This window comes from Pseudophryne corroboree, chromosome 5, assembly GCF_028390025.1.
Source record: "Pseudophryne corroboree isolate aPseCor3 chromosome 5, aPseCor3.hap2, whole genome shotgun sequence".
Lineage (NCBI taxonomy): Eukaryota > Metazoa > Chordata > Amphibia > Anura > Myobatrachidae > Pseudophryne > Pseudophryne corroboree.
This window is the reverse complement of record NC_086448.1, coordinates 146,997,583-147,018,202: the sequence shown is the minus strand read 5'-3', so window position 1 is coordinate 147,018,202 and position 20,620 is coordinate 146,997,583. Positions and strand designations below refer to the sequence as shown.

The window sequence follows — 20,620 nt, the reverse complement described above, 5'->3', positions numbered from 1 at the left end:
CGGCCACTAGGGTCGCTAATCTTACTCACACAGCTACCTCATTGCGCCTCTTTTTTTCTTTGCGTCATGTGCTGTTTGGGGAGGGTTTTTTGGAAGGGCCATCCTGCGTGACACTGCAGTGCCACTCCTAGATGGGCCCGGTGTTTGTGTCGGCCACTAGGGTCGCTAATCTTACTCACACAGCTACCTCATTGCGCCTCTTTTTTTCTTTGCGTCATGTGCTGTTTGGGGAGGGTTTTTTGGAAGGGACATCCTGCGTGACACTGCAGTGCCACTCCTAGATGGGCCCGGTGTTTGTGTCGGCCACTAGGGTCGCTAATCTTACTCACACAGTCAGCTACCTCATTGCGCCTCTTTTTTTCTTTGCGTCATGTGCTGTTTGGGGAGGGTTTTTTGGAAGGGCCATCCTGCGTGACACTGCAGTGCCACTCCTAGATGGGCCCGGTGTTTGTGTCGGCCACTAGGGTCGCTAATCTTACTCACACAGCTACCTCATTGCGCCTCTTTTTTTCTTTGCGTCATGTGCTGTTTGGGGAGGGTTTTTTGGAAGGGCCATCCTGCGTGACACTGCAGTGCCACTCCTAGATGGGCCCGGTGTTTGTGTCGGCCACTAGGGTCGCTAATCTTACTCACACAGCTACCTCATTGCGCCTCTTTTTTTCTTTGCGTCATGTGCTGTTTGGGGAGGGTTTTTTGGAAGGGACATCCTGCGTGACACTGCAGTGCCACTCCTAGATGGGCCCGGTGTTTGTGTCGGCCACTAGGGTCGCTTATCTTACTCACACAGCGACCTCGGTGCAAATTTTAGGACTAAAAATAATATTGTGAGGTGTGAGGTATTCAGAATAGACTGAAAATGAGTGTAAATTATGGTTTTTGAGGTTAATAATACTTTGGGATCAAAATGACCCCCAAATTCTATGATTTAAGCTGTTTTTTAGTGTTTTTGGAAAAAAACACCCGAATCCAAAACACACCCGAATCCGACAAAAAAAATTCGGTGAGGTTTTGCCAAAACGCGTTCGAACCCAAAACACGGCCGCGGAACCGAACCCAAAACCAAAACACAAAACCCGAAAAATTTCAGGCGCTCATCTCTACTTGGCATATGTTATCTCTCAAGTAAGTCACAGACTGCATAACATTGTCATTTATATAGAATTTTCAATTGAAAACAAGAACAATGCAGATTGTACTCACATTGCTAACTGAACAAAGGAGTATATGTATAAATCAGGATTTTGTATTTCATATTTTCATACACGGTAAAAATAAACACCTCACTCCTACAGCTCCAGGTGGGCTGCTGTCCTAGATCATAGTGCATTTCAGACTGTGGCGAACACGTGGTTATAAGGAAAAGTGCTATGATTTAATCATACACATACATAATAATACTATATCTATATTCTAAAAGCTACGTAATAAACTGAGATGGGAAATTTAAATTGCAGTAACGTGTTTTATACTTTCAGAGCTTAACTAAACTGTGCCCAGTAAACGGCACTGTGGATTTAATTATCACATCGCAGGTTCTGGCAAACCATACACACATGGAATTATAGTAATCTTGATAATGATCAAAAATAGCAGCTATTCCACAGAAAATTCATCTTCAGCTGAGTTCTAAGTTACAGGTGTCTAACAAATACAGTACTGAGCAACACTACATAAAACTTCAAACTATTATATTTAAAAAATGTGTTTGAAACTAATAGTCACAATAATAAAATGACACAAAGTTCTCCTGGTATTACATTGAAAACATGTTTTGTTTTTGTAGATAAAGTGGCAAAACTTTTAAAGTGCATTTTGTTTTCATTTTAGTTAGTTATGGTCTGTGATCAATGTTTTCATATATTTCCTTTTACCTAACAAATTATTATAGAGATCCAAAAAAGGTATTTCTCCAAAACCTGCATACACATCAAACGGTTTTTGCGGCACAATCTTGACTGTTATACAAGAAATGCATGGATTGCCACATAACGGTGGCATGGAGTGCAAGTGTTTGCGCCTTCTTATCAGACAATCTGGAGAGGATATTGCTAGGTTAGGAAACAAACGGTTGTATCATATCCCCCCCCCCATCTAATTTATTTATTATTTATTTAACAGTTTCTTTTATAGCGCAGCAAATTCTTTTGCGCTAATATTTACATATATTTGGAGTAGTCAGTGGTCGAGCTGCTGAATTGTGCAAACAGGATATATAAAAATACAATATGATAAATGAAGATGGATCCGATATCAGTTTGTTCTCATCATTTTTCCAAGATTTGAATAACGCTTGAATGAGTGTGCTGTGTTCAAGATCACTGGAATATTGGTGGAAGGCAGTTATATTTGCCTAAGGTTTCTTACCTATGTGTTTTATAAACCCAAAATTATTTTTGTTGGTTCTGCTGAGAGCTTTTGGTAAGAACTGGATTAGGGTTCTGGGGTTGAATGTGAAAAGAGAGGGCGGGTTCTCCATCCATTTAGACCCAGTTTGGGTTTTTGGGCTTTTAGCATCACAGAAGGCTAATTAGGGCTTTTAGCTGTATGGGGATGGGATGTACTAAACGGAAAATGCGGTAAACTCCCGTTTACCGCATTTTTCTAATGTACTAAGCCCCGGCCGGCAGGTCAGCGCTGCGGCGGGGTTCACCAGCTTTTGCTGGCGATAACCCATAGAAGCCTATGGGCTTCTCTCCGCAGCGCTGTGTGAGGGATCCGATCGGATCACTCCCAGCATGCCTCGCACCGCCCCCATCACTTTGCGCATGTACAGACTGACTTCCGGGGCCGAATTCCGGAAGTCAGGCTGCCGCTGTGCATCGCATGGGACAGCTATTATCAGAAGAGCGGTCTTCTGCAATGCTGATCGCATATGTAAGTACATATATGATCAGCATCGTGGAGCTGGGCGGCGATCTGCATTAGTACATCCTGCCCTTGGTGTGTTAAAAAGGCTGTCAGCCTGATCATTAGTCTCTCATACTGCCTGGGGAAAGAGGAGAGACTGTGGGCGGGATTTATTAACATACATCGGCGGCCCTCGCAGCGATGTTGATCGCATATGTGCTAACATATGCGATCAACATCGCAATGCAGTGACGGAGGCCCCCCCCCCCCCCGCGGGGGGTCTCCGTTACCTCCGTGGGCTCTCCCTCTCCTCAGCTGCCGGGAACAAGGCAGCAAGCTGTCCCCGGCGCCTCCTCCTCCCCCCTGCACCCGGAAGGACCTACGGCTGCGATGCTAGGGGGAGAAGGAGGTTACCTTCCGGGTCCAGGTTGCCTGGAGGAAGGTATGCCGGGGGGAGGGGGGTCAGCGTTTAGGTGGGGGGGGCGGCGGAGGCGGCGGGTTGTAGTGGCTGGCGATAAGAAGCCCATAGGCTTCTAAAGGGGATCGCCATCCAGAAATGGCGATACCCTGGGCAGCGAAAAACTGGCGGCCCGGTCTTAGTACATTTGAAAATGCGGTAAAACCCCCGATAACAGGGGTTTTACAGCATTTTCCCCTTAGTACATCCCGCCCATATGTGAGAGAAACCTAATATTGAAAACTAGTGCGCTGTGCCTGGTAAACGTCTCCTTGTATTTATTTTAGTGAGTTAGGATTATCCTGTGTTTAGTTAGTGCCAGCCGGCAAAGTATTTTGTTTTGATATTTATGTGTTTTGCTGCACAATGAAACGGGTTACAGCCAGTTGCACCAAACCGACAGACTTGTGTGATCTCTCAGCTGCTGTATCCTGCCATCTACCTAAGGAGATGGAACCTGTTCCCCTGACCCTGTTACAGCGTATTTATGGAGAAAAGTGGAAAAGTTCCAAAGAATGAAGTGGTGTTCCCAAAGTTATAGTAGGCAAGACATTAAAACAAAATGTAAACTTTTTCTGCAATATGCATTCCCCAGTAACACTGCGATGCGGCAAATAGTTACACAAACAAATTGGATAGCAGCACTTCCCAGTATGGGAGAGCGCACCAATATTTGTACTAGGCAGACAAACGGGTGCACGTGTGAATAACTGAATGCGCTGTGCGTTTGCATATTTTGTAAATCAACTTTCAAAGCCCCATGCTGCCTGATACATATTATGGGGGTATTATTTAGCCATGCAGATTACCGTGGGCTAATTGATCCCCCCAGGTTATACAATTACCCCCCAAGCAGAACGTTATTAGGGATTTCTTTTCACATGCCTCAGCGGGACAAAAACAAAAATCCCAGAGTTATTCTATTCATATTCATTTACTTGTGCTCCTCTATTTGTTATAGAAAGTACCATTCAATTGATATAACAGAAACAGACCACAGTGGATTAGGAGATATTCTATTCACATTCATTTAATGGTGCTTTTACAGAAAGAACATTCACCTGACCTCAATGAAAGATAGCTGTATACTTTCACTCTGTGGGTTTGTGAGGCGTTTAGCAAACGTCTGTCTTAGGCTAGTCACTTTTGTCAGCTGGTTTACTGCCAGTTTTATGGGGATCTTCAATCCACGCTTTATAAATCTGGGGTTTCTTTTCTATTCTATCTATAGTCTAAAACATCAACATTCTATTCTAAAGTGCGCATTCTCTGCAGTTTTATTTTTAGTTACACCCCTTTCACACAATGCCTCTGATCCAGAATATTGCCGGAGCAACCCGGGTCCTGGCTTGGTGTAAAAGGGACTACCCAGGTTTGGATCCCTCAGAAATGTGACCTGGATTGCGACCAGTGTTGAAGCTGGGACCCAGGTAGTCTGCAGTATGAAAGTGAAACCTGGGTCCAGCCAGCCCTGTGAATGCATTGTCTAGCAGCTGTGACCAGAGGCGTAACTAGGGTTTTCAGAACCCAGGGCAAGAAGAAGAGTGGCAATCACCCCCCCCCCCAAGGAAAACACACACAAAACAATGGGCGTGGTCACGCACCAAGGGGTGTGGCCACATACCAGAAGGGGCATGGCCACTGAAAATGAGGCGTGCCAACATGACTATCACCTACCCCCTGTGTCGCCTCTCAGCACACTATCACCTGCCCCCTTGTGTCGTCTCTCAGCACACCTTCATTCAATTTTTGCACAGTACGCACGCAGAGTACCCTTTTTACACAGTACGCACGCAGAGTACCCTTTTTACACAGTACGCACGCAGAGTACCCTTTTTACACAGTACGCATGCAGAGTCTCCTTTTTACACAGTACACAGTGCCAGATACACAATTGCCCCACAGTGCCAGATACACAATTGCCCCACAGTGCCAGATACACAATTGCCCCACAGTGCCAGATACACATTGCCTCAAAGTACCAGATACATGCCCCCCCCCCTTCCCGCTGGCTGTGGCTTACATCAACCTGGATCCCCGCTCACTGTCACCGCTGCCGCTGGCCTCTGCTATGTGAGGGGAGGAGGGTGCTCCGGCGGCAGCTATCTTAAATGTGGCGCTGGTTCATTAACCAGTCAGAGCTCTCGGATCGGCAGCCAATCAGGAGCCGGTCCACAAGCTCTGATTGGCTAACGCCGCCGGAGACCAGACAGTCACTCACACTGAGGTGAGCACATTGAGGGGAAGGAGAGACGCTGCACTCTCCTCCCCTCACACTGCAGTGGGACGAGGGCAGAGCAATAGCGGGGGCGGGTGGGCATGATGCCCTGGACGCCAGCGGCGCCCCCCTCTGCTGGGCCTGCCAAGGCGCCCAGGGCACGTGCCCTGCTCGACCCCCCTTAGTTACGCCTCTGGCTGTGACACATTTTGAAACCGTGTTCAATAACCCAGGTTGGACAAAGGTGTTTAGTGTGAAAGAGGTTAAAAACGTCAGACTGCAAAACTGCTGCCAAACTACCACAAAACTGCCAGGGTTTACAACCCGCTGCCTAGTAAATTTTGCCCCAGGTCTCAGCCTATACATTTAATGGAAGGTATTTTGCGCATTCTAGTTGCACTTCAGCAGAGAAGTGCACAAAAGTGTCATGAGTCATAAACGCTGCTAATTTCACTTGATACTCACAATTAACTTTTAGAATTTACTGGCTGATTTACCCTAAATCATAAAGAAGTAATGTAAGTTTACTCGTTAGCTGAATTTATTGTCTGCTGCTTCTCCTTATCTTCACATAATGGAATGGAATGCAACACTTAGGGCCTAATTCACATCTGATCGCTGGGCTGCGTTTTTTACTGTCGTGCAATCAGATAGTCGCCGCCTACAGGGGGAGTGTGTTTTTGCTGTGCAAGTGTGCTGTCCTGTGTGTTGCAGAGCTGCACAAAAATCAGTTTGTGCAGTCTCTACGTAGCCCAGGACTTACCTATCCAGTACGATGTAATCCTGCTGATCGGGGCCGGAGCTGACGTCAGACACCCTCCCTGAAAACGCTTGAGCCCGACCACGTTTTTCTGGACACTCCCTCAAAATAGTCAGTTGCCACCCACAAACAGCCTCTTCCTGTTAATCCAAAATCACAAAAACGAGGGGGCGCTAGTCGGCTGGCTATGAGACAACAAATCGAGAATGACTGCTGCTTCACAAATTGAGGTGCTGAGCCTCAAAAAAACAGAAACTGAAATATCAAACGGAGTGAAGCGCTATCATTATCGATAAAATTTTATCGATAATGATAGCGCTTCACTCCGTTTGATATTTCTCTTCCTGTTAATCACCTTGCGAACGCCCGTGCGAATGGATCCTTCGCACCATCCCGTTGCTGACTGGTGAAGCCCGTTGTAGCCGTCCGACGCGCCGGTGCATTGCGGTGCAAATGCATGCGCAGTTTGAATCTGATCGCCAGCTGTGCGAAAATGCACAGCAGCGATCAGATCTGAATTAGGCCCTTAGTACTTGCATTAGTGGACCCAGGGCCATCTTAACCAGGAGTAGCTCTAGGCACGGGCAAGCAGGGTAGCTGCCCGCTGCCCACCCGCTCCCCATCCTGCTCCCCGGCTGCAGCAGGCGCCATTGACAGACGCTAGAGGTCATAATTGACCTCTAGCGTCTGTGCGGCGCTATGGGAGAGACAACATGATGTCTCTCCCATAGAGAGCAGCAGGCGGCCAGAGACGGAGGGCAGCGCAGCAGCGGTCGGGAAGCAGGAGCGGGGCTGGTATTTTTTTGTGTGTGTGTGTTTGTAAGCAGCTCTACTGGCGGCACAGTTACAGGGGGCATAACTGTGGCCACGCCCCTTCCCTATGAAGCCACGCACCTATTTTTTGCCGCGCCCCGGAGGTGCGCACTAACTCTGCTTTACCTGCCGGGGTGGGTGTGTGTTTAGGTTGGGCCGGGTGCAACTGCACGCAGGCCGGTGCCTCCAAAGCTTCTTTGGAGGCAGGTAGAGAACGCTGCTTGGCTGCTCCGATTGTGAATTACACAGAGTGGCTAGGCAGCATTCTCTACCTCCCTCCCAGCCTGCAGCCAAACACTGAATGGCTGTCAACATGCTGATTGGTGGACAGCTGGAGTTATTCACCAATCAGAGTGATTACAGCCATTCACTGTATGGAGACATGTGGAGAGACAGCACAGGACTGCAGGAAGGGTACATTATTATTTTTATTTGCTTGAATAGTGGGTAGGGGACCCAGCACATTGCTTTGCCCAGGGCCTACAATAGCGTTAAGACTGCCCTGAGTGGACCCTCTACATTGGGAAACAATCTTTTGAGGCAAAACAGAAGAGGTGTTCTAGAAAATGAGCACTGTAATATATCCCTCTTCTCAGTGGCAGAAGTACCGAAGATAATGGAGTCGGTTGCTGCCGGGCTCATGTTCTGAAGGAACATGGCTGTGTGTGTACATATATGGCTGTGTGTGTGCATATATGGCTGTGTGTGTGCATATATGGCTGTGTGTGCATATATGGCTGTGTGTGCATATATGGCTGTGTGTGCTGGTGGTAAAAGTGAGGGGGGGGGGAACCATTGTCTGTTTTGCTTCTGGGCGTCTGATATGAACTTACACCATGCCCCTTCTTCTTATAAAACTAAAATAATCCAAATCAAATTATATTAATTCAAACTCTTCAGAAGAAATACACTACGGTAAACGGATTACATTTACTGTGCCAAAAGGTCTATCCATGTTTTTGAAGTATTGGTGCTAGTGCGAACCCATTATAGGGCCGGATGTAATAGCGTCTCAGTTCGGCGGCCGTGTGGGATGCCGTCTGAACTCAGACCTTTTTTTAAAGGGGCAATCATGTACAAGGCTAAACCATGCCTTGTACATGATTGCCCCTTTAGAAAAAAAGTCCAAATTCGGCCGGCATTCCACGCGGCCGCCGAACTCGGGCACTATTACATCTGGCCCATAATGTGAAAGCGAATGATGGCACTGAGTACTGCCCACCCCAACATTAAAGTTTACATTGTTTTGGTAAATGAAGTCATATTTATTCAATCTTCCAATACTTAACAAAACAAAAGAAAAAGCAAGTATACAGTTGCATATAAGATAACGGAAAGGTATGTAGCTCAATAAACGGAACTTACGCTGGGCATACACGCTACAATTATCTGCCCGCCCCGCCCGATATCAGCGGATTGGCCAAATAATGGCAGAGTGTATGTGGCTAATGACCTGAAAATATTGATCAGTCGGGCATGCCGGATTGTCCAGCAAGTCCTCCTGATGCTATATTTTCAAGTGTCCCGTCAGCCGCATCGAGCAGTGTATGTCTTATCACGGGCCGACCCACAGACGTTTCCCCTGGTCCTTCACATGGTAAGATGTCTCCTCCCCAGGGGCGGCACGCCGATCTCATATGACATGCACTGTGAAATAACTCGCAGTGTGTGTAGCGGATATCGGCAGGGACAGATAAAATGCCTGTCGGTCTGACAGACATTTTATCTGACCGTGTATGCCCAGCATTAGACGTCTCCAAACACATGAAGGCACAGTCCAGATCAGATACAACACATGGAAAATAATAACAGGCAAATCAGACATAAAATGTCAATAAGTATTGAGGATGAGCGGAGGACATGTCATACAATGATTAGTGAGCACACACCAGCTATACATGAGAGTAGACATAATTGCTGATGGAAATATTAATGTAAGCAACAGTGAAGTCCCGGAAATAGAGCAATGTAACATAAATAGCAAAAAGACAGCAGTCGCTTACGGAGATGAACAGACAACAGTAGATAAATAAGCGCCCACATCTGGGTCACTGATGAAGTAACTTGAGAGTACTTTATATAAAGAGACCATGGCACTCTTTAGTGCTAGCTGGGGGGTAAAGGTAGAGATGGAGCATCACATCGGGTAGACTTCTTAGCGGAACGGGATTGCTAACACCTATGCCATATACAATCACAATTTGACTCAGCAATTCTAGTTAATATCATATATTAGTCATGCGCTGTAGTGGTACTGACCAAGGAGATTCATTTACCAGATTCAGGACCCAAGGCATCCAAACCATGGGGGTCATTCCGAGTTGTTCGCTCGCAAGCTGCTTTTAGCAACTTTGCACACGCTAAGCCGCCGCCTACTGGGAGTGAATATTAGCTTATCAAAATTGCGATCGAAAGATTCGCAATATTGCGAAAAGACTTCTCTGTGCAGTTTCTGAGTAGCTCGAGACTTACTCTGCCAGTGCGATAAGTTCAGTGCTTGTCGTTCCTTGTTTGACGTCACAAACACACCCAGCGTTCGCCCAGACACTCCTCCGTTTCTCCAGCCACTCCTGCGTTTTTCCCAGAAACGGCAGCATTTTTTCACACACTCCCATAAAACGGCCTGTTTCCGCCCAGAAACACCCACTTCCTGTCAATCACATTACGATCACCAGAACGAAGAAAAAACCTTGTAATGCCGTGAGTAAAATACCTAACTGCATAGCAAATTTACTTGGCGCAGTCGCAGTGCGGACATTGCGCATGCGCATTAGCGACTAAACGCTCCGTTGCGAGAAAAAAATAACGAGCGAACAACTCGGAATGACCCCCCATGAGCGAGCCACACACACACACTTTAGGATTAATGACATATTGTCTAGTAATAGACAACAGCACATCAAAGGCATTAGAATGGATTGTGAAACAGCAGTAGAAGAAATTGCAGGAATTACCTTGACCCAAACTCTTTGAACAAGAGGACAGTCACATAAGAGGTGCCAAAAGATGCCTCGGGAACCATGACATTTAGGGAACACATCAATAGTAAGGCCACAAAATTTCATTAGCCTCTCAGGGGTCAGATAAGTTCTGTGTAATTAAAATAGCTCAATTTGCTGGAATCTTATAGATGTAGTGGAGACACACGAACTCGCCTGGGCCATAGAATCGAGAAGTGCCAGGCATAGGATCAGTGAGGAGCCATCTGCCTGCTTCCCAGCATGTGAAGATCCAACCAGGTGGTAGCTTAACACAGCATCATGTTGTTCTGACTGTGTAAGAGCGACATGGTGGAGAACAGACATCCTCCTCCTAGCTCCTGAGACCCGTGTGTGTACCTGCTTGTGACCACTGTTCCAGAACCCTATACCGTTACCTTTTAGCAAGAAGATAGTAACCAGATGGGGAGCTGCCTACACCCCTGCTCCACTACAGGCTCCTCTCCATCTGTCAACCAAGCTGTTTAACAGTGAATACTGATGTACTGTATAATGACTTGGACCAATAAACCACAAAGCCTGGTTATTGCCTACATTATAACCACACGTGTACAGAACTCTGCTTATCTATAAAACTGCACACACATATTCACAAAATTTCAGCCTCTCCAATGCTGTCATAAACTCTTTGGAGATGTCGTAGTAGGGAGAGTGGGGCACGTGCCCTGGGTGCCTTGGCAGGCTCAGGAGAGGGGGGCGCCGCCGGCGGCCAGGGCATCATGCCCCACTCGTCCCCGTCACGCCGAAATGTGAGGGGAGGAGAGCGCAGCGTCTCTCCCTCCCCTCACTGCCGCTGCTAGCACTAGCAGCGCTGCGTGTGTCCGGTCTCCGGTGGCGTTAGCCAATCAGAGCTTGCGGACCGGCTCCTGATTGGCTAACGAACCGGCGCCACAGAGCCGCCGGAGACCTGGAGCGGCGAGGGGAAGGAGAGGCACTGCCCTCACATATCAACACAAGCGGTGAGTGACCTGGGAGCACAGTGGGGCATGTATCTGGCACAGTTGGGCAATGTAACTGGCACTGTGGGGCAATGTATCTGGCACTGTGGGGCAATGTATCTGGCACTGTGGGGCAATGTATCTGGCACTGTGGGGCAATGTATCTGGCACTGTGGGGCATGTATCCGGCACTGTGGGGCATTGTATCTGGCACTGTGGGCCATTTTCAGTGGCCACACCCCTTCTGGTGTGTGGACACACCCCTTCTGGTGTGTGGCCACGCCCATTTTTCCCCCGTGTTGGTGTTTTTTTTTTGGGGGGGGCGCCATTTCCCATCTTGCCCTGGGCTCCGAAAACCCTAGCTACGCCTCTGGTAGCAGCCTCCAGCACTTGTTGTTAAGTGACTTTTTTGAGAAGCCTGCAGGCTCTGATCGGGAAACTGAGGGTTATGAGGGTCCCTGGGAGTCGGCCCCTGTAGGAGCTTGAGGGGTAGAGGAGAAAGCATAGGGTTTCAATTTAGCTGCTGCATCTTCATGTCCAGCCTTCTCCATTGTGGAGAACAGAAGGCACCAGGAGAGTACCAACGAAATAACACAGGCAAGCAGGTACAAGGAGTGCAACAGACACACAGCTGCAGGGGTTCCAGTCTATAGATAGACAGTAAAAAGATAGACAGTCATTAGGTAGACACCATATGGTCAACAGTCAAGAGTCAGACAGTCAAAAGTCAGACAGGGTCAAAAGTCAGTCTGTTTTTTTACAACTTTTGCCTCATTTACTATCCATTTCACAAACTATTACCTTTTAGTAAAGTTGTGGAGAGCGAAGCGGAGCGAGACACAGAGCCCAAAGCGTGGCGAGCGCAGTGAGCCCGCGAGGTGACAAATTTCACCAAATTTATGTTCAAAATGTTTAAAAACACAAAAAAATATTTTTTTTGTGTCTGACTTATGACCCTGTCAAACTTTTGACCCTGTCAGACTTTTGACCCTGTCAAGACTTTTGACCCTGTCTATCTATTGACTGTCGACCATATGGTGTTTACCTAATGACTGTCTATCTTTAACTGTCTATGTGCTATACCACACCCCAGCTGCAGTGAGTGAGAGTAATGGTGGCCACCGAGTGCTGAACCCACTGCACCGACAAGTAGAGGAGAGGGACCACTGACAGGCATAACAGGAAGGGAGAGGCATTTTCCGGGTCACTAGCACCACCGAAGGAGATCTGCATACTTTGCCTGACAGGTAGCAGCAGAGGAGCCCTATTGGCGGCGGGATGAGCAGGCTGCAAGCTGGGAAACTGTCCGCCAGACCATACACGGCCCAGAATACAGGCACTAGACCCCCCCCCCCCCCTCGAAGGCACTGTGGACTCATGAGACAGCAAAGACTATCCATAACCGGACCAGAGAACTACATGATGAGGTAAGCAAATAGTTGTTTGAAAATCCCGCAAACCTGAGTCCTACTCCATTGCCGCTGTTACCACACCCCATCTAAAGTTTAACATTTAGTATATTAAATTCCAATTGATTTTATTAGTGATAAAGTACTGAATAACAATAGGTCAACATGTAACTGTGATTAAAAGTGATTAACATAGTTCTTATTAGCAATATGTCCCATTATCTTTGAATAGGTACAGGACTTGTACAGATGAACACTTGTCACGTACTCTTGGTCCCTTACACATAAGTTAAACAATGAATACAGGAAAATTTGCATTTTGCTTTCCTTCTTAACCCCAACCAGCAAGTCTTTGGAATACTCAATTTTGTTTTTATGTTAAAAATTGAATAATTACAATTTCTGTACAAGGCACAAGTTAACATTACCCTTGTAGATCAATGCCACTTAATTTATAACAGGAGAACAATGCAATTCTTTGAGTAAATCTATATTGTGCTAAGTGTTTTGAAAACATCAAGGACCGTCTGCACTGGGGCCCCCCATTCATGGGAATAAATGAAAATATACGTTATGGTAAGAACTTACCGTTGATAACGGTATTTCTCCTAAGTCCACAGGTTTCACAGGATAACATTGGGATATGATGAAGTGACAGCGGATTTGCACCAATCGGTCAAAGCTTTTCGGCCTCCCGGCATGCAACAGGCCCGTCCATATATACCCGCCTCCTGGCTCAGGAAAATCCGTTGTTTTCCCAAAGCTCAAGGCAGGAGCATCATAGATAGCCCTAATTAGGCGAGAAGAATACACATGCACACCCTTCTATACAAAAAAGAAGAGGTTAGTGAGTAAAAGGATCCTCAAATCAGGTGCGTCAGGGTAGGATCCCTGTGGAACCTGTGGACTTAGGAGAAATACCGTTATCAACGGTAAGTTCTTACCATAACGTACATTTTTCCAGCAGTGTCAACAGGTTATCCACAAGATAACATTGGGATTTCCCAAAGCAATTTAGTGGTGGGGACGCTCCTGATTGGACAGGAGAATCCTTCGCCCAAATTCAGCATCCTGAGAAGCAAAGGTATTGAAGGCATACTGCCTAATGAATGTGTTAATGGAAGACCATGTGGATGCCTTACATATCTATTCTGCTGAAGCACTATGTTGTGCTGCCCATGATGGACCTACCTTACGAGTAGAGTGAGCAGAAACATTACATGGATCAGGGAGATCAGCTTGAGAATATGCTTCTGAAATCGCCATCCGAAGCCACCTCGCCAGCAGGCCATCTTCTCTTGTGAAATCCATAGAGAACGAAGAGAGAATCTGTCTTTCTGATGGTGCTGGTACGATCCACGTAGATCCTTAATGCACGGACCATGTCCAGCTATGCATCTCCCACAGAAAGGACCGGTTCCTGGAAAGCCGGGACTACAATTTCTTTGTTAAGGTGACATTTAGACACCACCTTAGGAAGATACCCAGATTTAGTTCTGAGAATTGCTCTATCTGGATAAAAAATCAGATATGGAGGACGACATGACAATGCCCCTAAATCTGACACTGATCTAGCGGACGCCATGGCCAGTAGAAAAAGAACTTTAGCTGTCAAACATTTAAGATCCACTCTATTAAGTGGTTCAAATGGGGCAACTTGAAGGGCTTTTAGGTCGAAACTTAAGTTCCAAGGCACTGTAGGAGGAACAAAAGGAGGTTGAATGCGCAGTATTCCCTGGAAAAAAGTACGAACATCCTGTAGGTTGGCAATTTTCTTTTAGAACCATACAGTCAATGCTGACACTTGCACTCTCAAGGAAGCCACCTTTAAACCTTTATCCATTCCTGCCTGAAGGAATGCTAAGACCCTGGAAATTCTGAAAGACCTAGGGTCAAATTTCCGTACACTGCACCATTGAATATAGGCTTGCCATATTCGGTGATAAATTCAAGCTGAGAAAGGCTTCCTTGCTCTGAGCATTGTTTGAATTACCTGTTGTGAGAATCCTCTTGACTTCAGGATGGAGGGCTCAAGAGCCACACCGTCAAAGACAGTCGATCCAGATGTCTGTGATAACAAGGACCCTGCGTCAGTAGATCTGGACGTTGAGGGAGCAGGAATGGAGCATCCATCGACATCCTCTGCAGATCTGTATACCAATGTCTTCTGGGCCAAGCCAGAGCTATTAGTATCACGGCACCCCTTCCTTGCTTTATCTTTCTCACCACCCTGGGTAGTAAGGTGACTGGAGGAAACACGTAGGTCAGATGAAAGTGCCATCTCACCGACAGGGCATCCACAAAGATCGCTCTGGGATCCTTTGTTCTTGACCCGTATGCGAGAACTTTGTTGTTCTGATGGGACGCCATGAGATCTATCTCTGGCAACCCCCACTTGTTGACTAGAGTCTGGAAGATGACAATGCTAAATTCCCTTGTCGTATAAACAACCCTTTATGAAGCTGAGAACACTGTACGCTGTTTACTTAAGAAGTACCGTAATGGTACGCTAGTTGCGTAACGATCGCTCAGCCGTAGGCGAGACGCTCAAGCGTCACGTTCGCTCACGGCCCAGCGATCACAGGACACGTTATTGGCTATGACTAGAGTAATGATTCGCTATGGCGTAGCGGACGCTCGAGACCACGAGGAGATCACCAGCGGCGCAGACGCTCACAACGCTATACCTTTATGTCTAAACCTTATACCAAAGAAATACACAGAATACCTTAATGTGAATACAGGGTGTAAGTGCAACCTTGTGTAACCTGACTAACTACAAAGCTGCTTGAGCGTCACCGACGCTCAAGTGAACACTTAACACTATAGGAAATACACAGATACTGGTTTAGGTTCCAAAGCCTATTAACTGTATTATATCTAGTATACTTGTAAAAAGGGGATAACAGTACAAATGATACACTACAATATAACAGAGACTTCCTAACCACAGAACTAAACAATACTATCTAATACAATACAATACTAGTCTAGGGGAGATACGAGAGAGAGAGAGAAGGGAAAGAGAGAGAGAGAGAGAGACGGAGAGAGATGAGAGAAATTGGCTCACAGAAAGACAATGATAACGGAGAGAAACTTACGCACAAGGGTAAACGATCGCATGCGCCTGGACATCCAGCACCCGATTTTCAGCAATGAGAACCGTTGAAGAGTGAGAGCTGGATGTGGTCGGCCTGCCTATTTATGCCCCACACACAATGCAATCCTACAGTCCCTATAATCCCATTGTCCATTGGACGTCGGAATTCGGCCCTGCATCATAACAAAAGGTCATAGGTTGATTCATACAGGTGGGCTGTGACGATTTCAAACAGCTCAGGTGGGTGGGGAACTAGGTTTCCCGCCGCATACCTGAGTATGAGTAAATAGTAGAAATGGACATAAACTTCTTATGTCCATAACTATTCGCACGAGCGATTAATACGCTCCAAACCAACACCGGAATATTGCTAATTAAATACTCTTCCGATGGGTACCAAACACTGCTGTATGATTCCTGTTAGACCCTTCGTACGATACAAAGAGGGATTCCTTAGCTCAGGGACCTTCTATATTAACCAAACTTTCAGAAACTATCAAAGGGACCATGATCTATAAACTACATTAATTGTGAAAATATGTAACGAATGAGTCGCACGCTACGACTACATAAACTCTACCGTAAATACGCATACCGCGCCTGCGAGTGCACGCTATTGCGGGTATGCGCCTTCACGGGAGAGCGTACGCATGCGCAGCACGGACCAGTGTGCGGTGCAAATATGGCAACGTGCATAGAGACATTTTTCTGACTTTGACAAAGACCTTCAGGTTTAGAGCCCATTTGCCTGCCTGAATGGAGTGTCGACTGAGAAAATCCGCTTCCCAGTTTAGGACTCCCGGAATGAACACTGCGGACAAGGCTGGATGATGAAGTTCTGCCCACTTTACTGTGTGACTTACCTCCTTCATAGCTATTTGGCTGCGAGTTCCTCCCTGATGGTTGAGGTATGCTACTGCCGTCGCATTGTCCGAGTGGATCTGAACTGGTATTCCCTGAAGGATAGCCAAAAGGGTCTCCCTTTGTCCAGATGGGATGTCTGTAGCCACCAGTCTAACGACCTCCTTACTTCCACCGTAAGGACCATAGTCTGCATTTTAATCATCTGATGAAACCCATTCCATTTGGCAAGGATCAGATGCTGCAGAGGCCTCGAGTGGAACTGAGCATATTTCACCATGTTGAATGTTGACACCATTAATCCCATCACACGCATTGCTGCGTGAATGGATACCTTTTGACTGTGTAGCAGCTCCTGAATCCTTGACTGAACTTTGGATATCTTGTTCAGAGGTAAGATTACTCTTTGAAGGCTTGAATCCAGTACAGCCCCCAAGTGAGTCATCCGCTGTGACGGAACCAGAGACGATTTCGCCCAATTTATGAGCCACCCGTGCTTCTGCTGACATGTTTTTGTCTATTGCAGATGACACAGGAGCAATTCCTGAGACTGTGCCAGGATTAAAAGATCGTCGATGTATGGAAAAATTCTTATCCCTTGCTGGTGGAGATAAGCTGCCATTACCACCATAATTTTGGTAAATACTCTGGGGGCTGTGGCTAATCCAAAAGGTAGGACCTGGAACTGAAAATGCTGTTGGAGGATAGCGAACCTGAGATAGAACTGATGGGAGCGAGCTATAGGAACATGTAGGTAAGCATCCTGGATATCCAGGGATACCATATAATCCCCTGGCTCCATGGCCAAAATGATGGAATGTAAATTCTCCAAATGTACTTGTTCAGCACTTTGAGATTGAGTATGGGCGGGAATGACCCATTTGACTTCTGAACTAGAAACAGGTTGGAGTTGAAACCCTGCCCTCGTTGTGCAGGAGGAACTAGAGTAATGACTCCTGACTGAAGCAATTTCTGAACTGCCTCTTGCAAAGCCCTGGCCTTCGTTTCTACCCGAGACAGGCTGGTACAAAAAAAACTTTGAGGAGGGTGCTTCTTGAAGGCAAATGCATAACCGAGAGATACAGCTTCCTGCACCCAGGCATCTGTTGTAGACTGCTGCCAGATCTGAGCCAACTGAAGAAGTTGGCCCCCCACCCTGGAATTCCCCAGGTGGAGACCCGCACCATCAGGCTGATGGCTTATCTTCTGTTTTATCAAGCAGTCCTCTGGTAGCCCAATGATTTTCAGTCTTACCAGACTTGTTGTATTGGGGTTGTTTGCCGTCACTTTTCCCTTTAGCTTTTCCTTGAGACCGAAAGGGCCGAAAAGCCGGAACTTTACGGTTTGAATTTGTATGTGGAAGGAAACTTTACTTTCTTGGAGTCTGCTTCTGACTTCAAAATATCTGTCAATTCTTTACCAAAAAGAATATCTCCAGAGAAAGGTAAAGACTCCAAAACCCTTTTACATTCTGAATCAGCTTTCCATGTACGTAACCAAACTGCTCTGCGAGCGGCTACTGTTGAAGCTGGTGCCCTGGAGGCAACTGTACTCATATCCAAAGCTGCTTCTTCCAAGAACATTTCAGTCTGTTTTATATGTGCCATATGGGATTTTTGCTCTCTAGATGCTATTGAAAGATCTCCTTCCAATGCATCAGCCCAGGCAGCCACTGCTTTTGCCATCCAAGCTGAAGCCATGGCTGGTTTTATGACTGCCCCAGACAGGGAAAAAATGTTTTTTAAAAAATCATCCACTCTCCGATCCGTGACATCATTTAATGATGTTGAAGGCAGAGGTAATGTCGATTTTTGCACTAATCGAATAACATGCGTATCTACTTTGGGGGCCACCTCTCTATTTAAACAATCCCCAGCTGGAAGAGGATAATTGGAATTCCATTTCCTAGGAATTCTAAACTTCTTATTGGGCGTAGCCCAAGCCTCTTCCATGATTTCTGTCAGCTGATCTGACCCAGGAAACTCAGTCTTAATTGTTTTGCAATGTTTAAACACAGGTGCCTTGGATTTTAACACAGGCTCTGCTGATTCTTCTAAGGATAGAATGGTTTTCATTGCCTTAAATAACTCAGCTATGTCCACTGAGCCGAGACCTACTTCCTCCTCTTCATATGCAGAAACAGAGCTTAATGAGCCTTCATCTTCCGATGAATCCTCATCTGAAACATGTGTAGACTGTGAAGATGTAGATTTACTTACCACTGGCTTTTCAGCCTGTTTCTTTTGAGAGGCTGCTGCTGGAAGTGATAAACCGCAGTTGGGAAGCTGCTTCTAAGGGTTAATCGTGTAACCTATTCCTGGTACAGAAGTTGGAATTATCCGCTCAGCTATACTGGATAATGTTTGTGCAAACATAGCTCAAGGGGGATCAACTTGTACCTGTATCTGTCTTGTACTTTTCAAGAGACCTTGGTGAAAGCTAAAGCAATTTGCACACAATCCACCCTGAACCAGATTCTGAGAGGTTAACCCAGCTTTACAAGACAAACATGATATGAGTGTTGGTGATGCTGTGAGTGTATCTTCCTCACCTTTGCCGCTTTTAGACATGATAAATAATCAACACTTACACAGTGTACTAAACAATTTGTGACTGTAATCACTTTAAGACTTGTTAAAGTGACATACAATCCGACCCTACCCTGCTATACACCAGCATTGAGGATCGGAATAAAGAGAAAAAAACTGACAGAATTATAGTAAAGTCAGCAATCACACTAGCAGTCAGTCACGTTATACATTAGTATAATAAAGCAATATGAGCACATAATCAACTACAGAAACATTTCACGTATGTATGAGAAACATCTTACTGCATTACTTTATAAAAGTTTTAACCGTATTCAGACGCATAGCGAAAGAAACCACAGCAATATTATCAGACTCATATGCATTATGCACTTATCCAACTATTCGTACTTAAAAGGTAGATAGAGACTTAGTGCTGTATAATCCATACTCAGTAGAGTTGGATACAGGGAGACTTACCCCGCTTCCAGGATCGATCAATACATCTGCGAACGATGAGTGGATCCAGACGCTATTAGTGTACACCGCCTTTCCGTGAATCTATAGTGAACACTGACACACCAGTCACACAGCCACCTATGCTGCGACTGGGTCCCTTAGTTCACAGCATCTCAGACGGAAGCGGGAAAACAGTTCATGGCGGGAGACTCTGAGGAAACTGGTCATGAACCAGGGGGAGGGGCGACCAGGAGAGCGTCCGACTCCCCACTGCTGACATCAACCCTAGGGATCGAGGCCTCATACTACTCCTGAAGCTTATGGTCCCTAAGGGCTAGCGCTTCTGCACCCAAGGTGGCAGCCCCGTCAGCGACTGTTTGGTAGTCTCCTTCCAAAGCAGTGCGGCTGTGTCCGTATTCCCCCTCTAAGCGGAACCGATGCCTTACCTTCTCCTCGTGCTCCGGCCACAGCCTTATAACGTCTGCTGGACCTGCTAGTATATCCAACACAGACGCCCACCGAAACAACACTGTACTCGTGGGTAAGGGTTGTCGCGGCCCGGCGGAGAGTTGTTGGAGCGACTCTTTCTAAGGTACGTATAAGACGCTTTTTAGAAAGATCACTCAAAAAAAATAGTAAGACTATAAAAATAAAATAAGAAAGCTTATGGCTGTTAAAAACCAGCAGCTCATTGACCATGTTTCGGCTCCTGCCGCACCAAACAAAAAACTGATTTGCCTGAGCCAGAAGGCGGGGTTATAGGGATGAGCCCATTGCATGCTGGGAGGCCGAAAAGCTTTGACCGATTGGTGCAAATCTTTTGTCGCATTATCATATCCCAATGTTATCCTGTGGATAACCGGTGGACCCTGCTGGAGGAAAAAAAAATATCATAAATTCCCTCTCCGGCGGTCCCATGCCATCTCTCCATGTGCTTCCATACAGTGAATGGCTGTCAGCACTCTGATTGGTGGATAGCTCCAACCATCCACCAATAAACATGCTGACAGCCATACACTGTCCGGCTGGGAGGCAGGTAGGGAATCCTGCCTTGCTGCTATGATTGTGTGACCACCACCCACCCCTGCTCTGAGGCCTTAGAATTGTTGGGCCCTGGGCCACTGCCCCATGTACCTATAAGTTAACAAGGCCCTGATGATATCACATTTTGTTGGTGTCATTAACGCATAAACTGCATTCAATTTGATTACATTGTAATCTGTTTAGTATG

The 20,620-nt window shown here is 46.4% G+C and overlaps 1 protein-coding gene across 3 annotated transcripts in view; it reads right to left on the bottom strand.

The window, feature by feature from the left end:
* Positions 1-20,620, bottom strand: part of DNAH11 (dynein axonemal heavy chain 11) — a 561,376-nt gene that overhangs the window by 154,995 nt on the left and 385,761 nt on the right. The window lies entirely within an intron of this gene.